Genomic DNA, 6,402 nt, shown 5'->3' with positions numbered 1-6,402 from the left:
GACCAATGATCAGCTCTGCTCATTTGCCTCTCTTCTGTGTCTTTCAGTGACTTTCCACCTTCCTTCCCTTTAGCCTATTGTCTATTATCTAGAAATGTGTCTATTCTAGATATTTCACATGAGTGTTATCCTATAATAGTTTCCATTTTGTTTTGTTTTATTTGAGACAGGGTCTCACTATGTAGTTCAGACCAGCCTTGAACTCATTATGTAGCTGAGGCTGGCCTCAAACTCATGGCAATCCTCCTTCCTCAACCTCCTGAGTACTAGGATTACACGTATGTGTCACTATTCCTGGCTATTTCTCCTTTTTTTAAAGCCTGATTCATTTAGGATAACCTCTTCAAGGTTTCATCCATGTTATCGGCTATATCAGAAACTTCATTCCATTTTCTGTTTTATTTTTCAATGTGGCACTGAGAATTGAACCCAGGACCTTATACATGCTAAGCAAGCACTCTATCACTGAGCTTCCTCCGCAGACCTTTTTTTTTTTTTGGTACCGAGGATCGAGCTCAGGTCCTTGCGCTTGCGCAGCAGGTGGCGAAACCACTGAGCTAAATCCCCGGCCCCTCCGCAGACCTTTTGCAAATTTTATTTTGAGACAGGGTCTCATGGTCGAATTACATTGCCCAGACTGATCTTGAACTTATGATCCTCCTACCTCAGCCTCCCAAGTAGCTAGGATTACATGTGTGCACCATGAGGCCTGGCAAAGTTGAGTATTTTTTCATGTATTTATTGACTATTTTTATATCATCATTGGAGAAATGTCAAGACCTTTGCTCATTCTTGAATCAGATTGTTTGTTTTTTTGTTGCTGTTGCCGACTTGTAAGGATTCTTTTTGTTTGTTTTTGCCTTTTGGTTTTATGAGACAGGGTCTTACTATGTAATTCAGGCTGCCCTTGAACTCACTGTGTAATCTAGTCTGGCCTCAAACTCGTGGCAATCCTCCTGCCTCAACCTCCCAAGTGCTGGGATTATAAGTGTGCACCACCGTGCCCAGTTGTGAGGATTCTTTATATATTCTGGACAGTAAATCCTTATTACCAAATACAGACAGGGTCATGAAGATTACACTTGCTTTTTAAACTAAGCTAATTTTTATAGCATGATTCCAGTGAAACAGAGGTTTATAGGCTGTTTGGTATCAATAACTGGACATCATGTTGAGAATCAAAGATATTCATCTACTAATGAATTACCAGATTGGCTTTGAAGACTAAAAAGAAAGTGCCAAACTACTTGAGGAGTAAGATAAATATTCAGATAGAAACTAAGGTTATGAATAGAGTTTTAAAATTTTCTTTCTTTAATGTCACCAAGTGGGGGAAATAAAATCAATTTTATTTACTTTGTGGTAAATTTCAAGTGCGACCAGATTAAAATGCGGGTAAACTGATTTTCTAATATATTCATTTAAATCAATTTAATAAACTCTACAGAAAACACAGAATGGATGTTATAAGAGATCCAGTAGAGCTGGGTATGTAGCTACTCAGGTGGCTGAAGCAGGAGGATCACTTGAACCCAGGAATTCAAGTCCAGCCTTGGCAACATAGTCACACACAGAAGAAGGAAGTGGGGGAAGAGGCAGTGACATTGTGTCTAAAAAAAATCCGGTAATAATTTTTAAAAGGATGATAAAATGTGTGTATCAGCACCCAAGTTAAACCCATAATGTCTTACATTTCTCACATACCAACATGGTTTGTTTGTTTTGTGGTACTGGGAATTGAACCCAGTGGTCAGAGTACTGACCACTGACCTGCATCCTCACCCTTTTAATCTTTTTTCTTTCTTTTTGCTAAATGATGCAGGCTGGCCTCACCCCCAACCTCTCAAGTAGCTGGATTACAGGTGTGTGCCAGCACATCCAATCTACCTATGTGTGTTATATAGCAACTTAAAACAATAGTCCTCCAGCAGTTGCAGTTATGAGACATGGATTACATATATTTACATAGCAAAACAACTATATATTCAAAGTTAAGTTCAGCTGTTTGAAACTGAAGAGCAGCACAACAGCTTTTTCTCCCTGCTGCTTTGTAGCACAAGCTGAATTCTATAGTATAATCCAGATAGGATGTCTATTTGTGTGACTTAAATCATTGCTATAATTTGTGAAATTACTAGGCAGTTTATAAGAAGATTTGTAAAACTGAAAGTGCCTGTTAGCACAAGCTATTTACTTTTAAGCTAGGTAAATTTTGATTCAAATATGCTTAAAGTGGCACAGCCTGGATACCATAAAATTTACACAAGTCCATCGCAACAGGTCACACCAGCATCATAAAGTTTCTTTATTGCCAAGTGTGGTGATGTGCACCTGTAGTTCTAGCTATTCAGGAGACTGAGGTGAGAGTATCAGTTGAGCTCAGGGCTTTCAGAAGAGCCTGGCAGCATAGATGATCCCATAATAAACAAACAAGAAAAAAAAAAAGTACATTTCCATCTCCGATTAAGATGGCATATGCATACTCTATTTCTCCTGATAATCTGATGACAAGAAAAATCTTGGACAGAATACATGGAACAAAAAACTAATGACTCAAAAAACCAAAACAAAACAAAAAACCTAAACAATAGGAAGCTCTGAAAAGTAACAGCAAACAAACTGGAGAGGAAATCAAATCAAAGAACAACAAAATGATGTTTCATATTTTTTTCCCTCTATTATCTCCTGGTTTAGTCTGAAAAAAACCCAAATTCTAGAACACTGTAAAAAGCACAGCCAAGAGAAAATTAATCTCTCTCTAATAAAAGTATGACAAGAAGGCCTCCAAAGAATGGAGAGAATGAGGAAATACTCTGGTTTTTTGTTTTCCTCTATTGGCTCTGTAGTGCCCCAGATCCAAAGCTGTAGTCTCCCTGGGCAGTGTCATTTCAGCAGCTGAGCTTGTTAATTTTTTTCTTTTGAGCTTGTTGATCTGTTTTGGAGATTGTCTTAGTCCATTTGGGCTGCTACAACAAAATGCTTTAGATTGGGTAGTTTCTAAACAGTAGAAACTTATTGCTCATAGTTTCAGAGGCTGGAAAACCCAAGATCAAGGTGTCACCATCTTCAGTGTCTGGTGAGGGCTGTTCTTCATAGACAGTATTTTCTGTGTCCTTACACTGTGGAAGGGCCAAGGGGCCCCTCTCAAACCTCTTATAGCACTAATTCCATCCATGACAGGTCATACCTCCTACCTAATCACTTCCTAAAGTTGGCCTTGCCTCTTAATACTATCACCTAGGAGTTTAAGTTCCAACATATGAATCTGGGAGATGGGAACACCATCATTCAGACCATAGCACAGATGGACTGTTATGGGAGTTGTCTGGAAGCACACAATGACTGAGAGCCAGGCCTTCTGGCCAGAGGACCACGAGAAGCAGCCCTGAGACCCAGAGTGTGGTGCAGATTTCACAATGGAGGAGCTCCAGGAGGGCTGAAGTCCTAGGATCACCCCTAAGGTGTTCCTGAGTAAAACTCTAAAATACAAGGGTGTAGCATGGAATGACTCTCTTTGTACCTTCCTACCTTTTATAAGTAAGTCTATGGAATAAACTAATAGGCAGATTAATCAGAGAAAAGTAAAGATATTTATTATATTCAGAGGGGTGACATAGGGGACAGAAAAGCTAATATGAAAGAAAAAAAGTAAACAGCAATGGTGGAACACTCCTGTCATCCCAGCACTCTGGGAAGCTAAGGCAGAAGAGCAGCAAGTCTGAGCCCAGCCTTAACAACTTAGTGATTAATCAAGACCCTATCTAGAAAAATAAAAAGGGCTGGGGATATAGCTCAGTTCAAAGGCCTTAGGTTCAAACCCCAGTACTGAAAGAAGAAAGAAAGGAAAGAAGGAAGGAAGGAAGGAAGAAAGAAAGAAAGAAAGAAAGAAAGAAAGAAAAAAGAAAGAGAAAGAAAGAGAAAGAAAGAAAGAATTTAGAAGTTTATATACTGTATTTATCAGGGAAAGTGGTAGAGTGTTATAGGTGATTTAGGAAAGAGTAAATAATTTTAAGGAAAGATGAATTCTTAGAAGATTATGTGGGAGGAATAATAGTTTAAGACAAAGTTTGGAGGCCTGCCCCATACCATCTATAAGTGCGTGCAGATCCTGGTGAGCAGCAGTGTAGACCAGACCAGCAAGGCTGCAGACAGATCCTAGCCAGGGCCCTGCCTGAACCCCCCACCGCTTGTGCAAACAGGCCCAGCCAAGGGCCACCTGAAATAGAACTGCATAGGCACAAAAGCAACAGCCAGAGGTTCGTCCCATACCATCAGAAAGTTCATAGAGACCCTAGCAAGAATCCTGCTCAGACACCAGGGTCTGGGGTGCACAGCCCCCAGCCAAAGGCCTTCCCAGAAAACAGTTACATAGAAGGGCAGACCCTAGCCAGAAATACACCTAGACACCATCCCAAGTGTGAACAGGCACCAGCCAGAAGCCCACCCAGACAACAGGTCAGCTCAGCAATGCAGAAGGCAACCATTCTGAACCCAGGAATTGGTACACTGATGAGCAGCAGAGAACAGGCTGCTTGTTGGCTCACTGAGAATTGAAGACCACTGGGTGAGCAAAATCTTGCATCAACTAATGTGCAGCAGGCTGGATCTGTTTTGTTTGGTTTTTTTTGTACCGGGGTCCTTTTTTTGTACCGGGTTTTTTGAACTCGGGTCCTTGCGCTTGTGCAACAGGCAGCAAAACCACTGAACTAAATTCCTGGCCCAGGCTGCATCTGTTGAAATGAGAAGACATGTAAACAAGTCTCAAAACCAGACTTCCAGATCACCTACAGAAACCTCAAAGGGCAATAAGATGGAACAATCTGACACTCAACCACATGGACTCTCTGAACTGGCAAAGAAAGAGGATCTGGAAAAAATAAAATCAGAAATAATTTCTCAGATAACAGCAGAGATTGTGCCCATAGTGCAAGACAGGATTAATCTAGAGCAGACACAGATTAAAAAAAACAGAGGAGCTGAGGAGCATAATGGAATCCCAACATAGGAAACAAATGGAATCCATAAAACAGATACAAACAGATTTCCAGGAGATTAAAAACTCCATTAGAAGTTTACTCAGCTGAATGAGCCAATATGAGAACAATTTCAAATACAGAAGATAACATTGCAATTAGTGACCAGGAAAAGAAAAATTTCTTAAAAATTGTAAGGGACCACAAGAAATCAATCCAGCAGCTGCTAGGTGATGCAAAGAAGAATAAGAAGACTGATTGGAGTCAATGAAGAAACAGGAGAGAGTGCAGATGACATAAAAAAACTGTTCACAGAAGTGATGGCAGAAAACTTCCCAAGCAGGGGAAAAGAACTTCACATACAGATAAATGAGGCATATAGGACTCCAACTAGCCTTGATCAAAAAAAATCTACACATAGGCATATAATAGTTAAGATTCCAGAAACCCAATAGAAGAACAAAATTCTACAAGCAGTGAGAGAAAAGAAACAAATCACATACAAAGGAAAGCCCATCAGAATCAAAGCAGACTTCTCAATGCAAACCCTCAAGGCAAGAAGAGCCTGGAGTGACATATTTCAAGGCCTAAAGGAAAACAACCTCCAACCCAGATTGATGTACCCTGTGAAACTATCTTTCAAAATTGATGGAGAAATAAGATACTTTCATGACAAAGAGTACCTGATGAACTCATGAATACCAAACCAGTACTCCAAAATATTTTACACAATATCCTAGGAAAAGACAATGATGATCACAACCCCAGGAAGCCCAGCAGAATGAATCCATCAGGCATGACAAGAAATTAAACACAAAGGTTGAGAACTCAACAAAAAGAAAAGGCCATGACAAAGATAAGTCAATACATATCAGTTATAACCATCAATGGTAATGGTCTCAATTCACCAATAAAAAGAAATAGACTGGCAGAATGGGTCAAGAAGCAAGATCCAACAATATGCTGCATACAAGAAACACACTTAATTAAAAAAGAAACTCACAGACTGAAAGTAAAAGGTTGGAAAACAGTACAGCATGTGACAAAAAAGCAGGAGTAGCTATCCTCTTTGCAGATCAAGTGGATTTCAAACCAACATTGATTAAGAGAGATAAAGAAGGGCCGGGGATTTAGCTCAGTGGTTCCGTCACCTGCCTCATGTGCAAGGACCCAAGTTTGGTCCCTGGTACCAAACAAAAAAAAAAAGAAAAAAAAGAAACAAAGAAGGACTCTGGATCCTTGTAAAGGGAACAATCCAAGAGGAAGAGATGACAGTCATAAAGATATATGCATCTGGGCCGGGGATTTAGCTCAGTGGTTTCGCCACCTGCTGCACAAGCACAAGGACCTGAGTTCAATCCCTGGTACCAAAAAAAAAGATATATGCATCAAACAGTAGTATATAGCTCAACCATATAAAACAAATACA

Source organism: Heterocephalus glaber, unplaced genomic scaffold (assembly GCF_053883595.1).
Source record: "Heterocephalus glaber isolate CG9 unplaced genomic scaffold, H.glaber_assembly_v1.0 deba00001442, whole genome shotgun sequence".
Lineage (NCBI taxonomy): Eukaryota > Metazoa > Chordata > Mammalia > Rodentia > Bathyergidae > Heterocephalus > Heterocephalus glaber.
The sequence above is the reverse complement of the archived record's forward strand: the minus strand, read 5'-3'. Positions refer to the sequence as shown.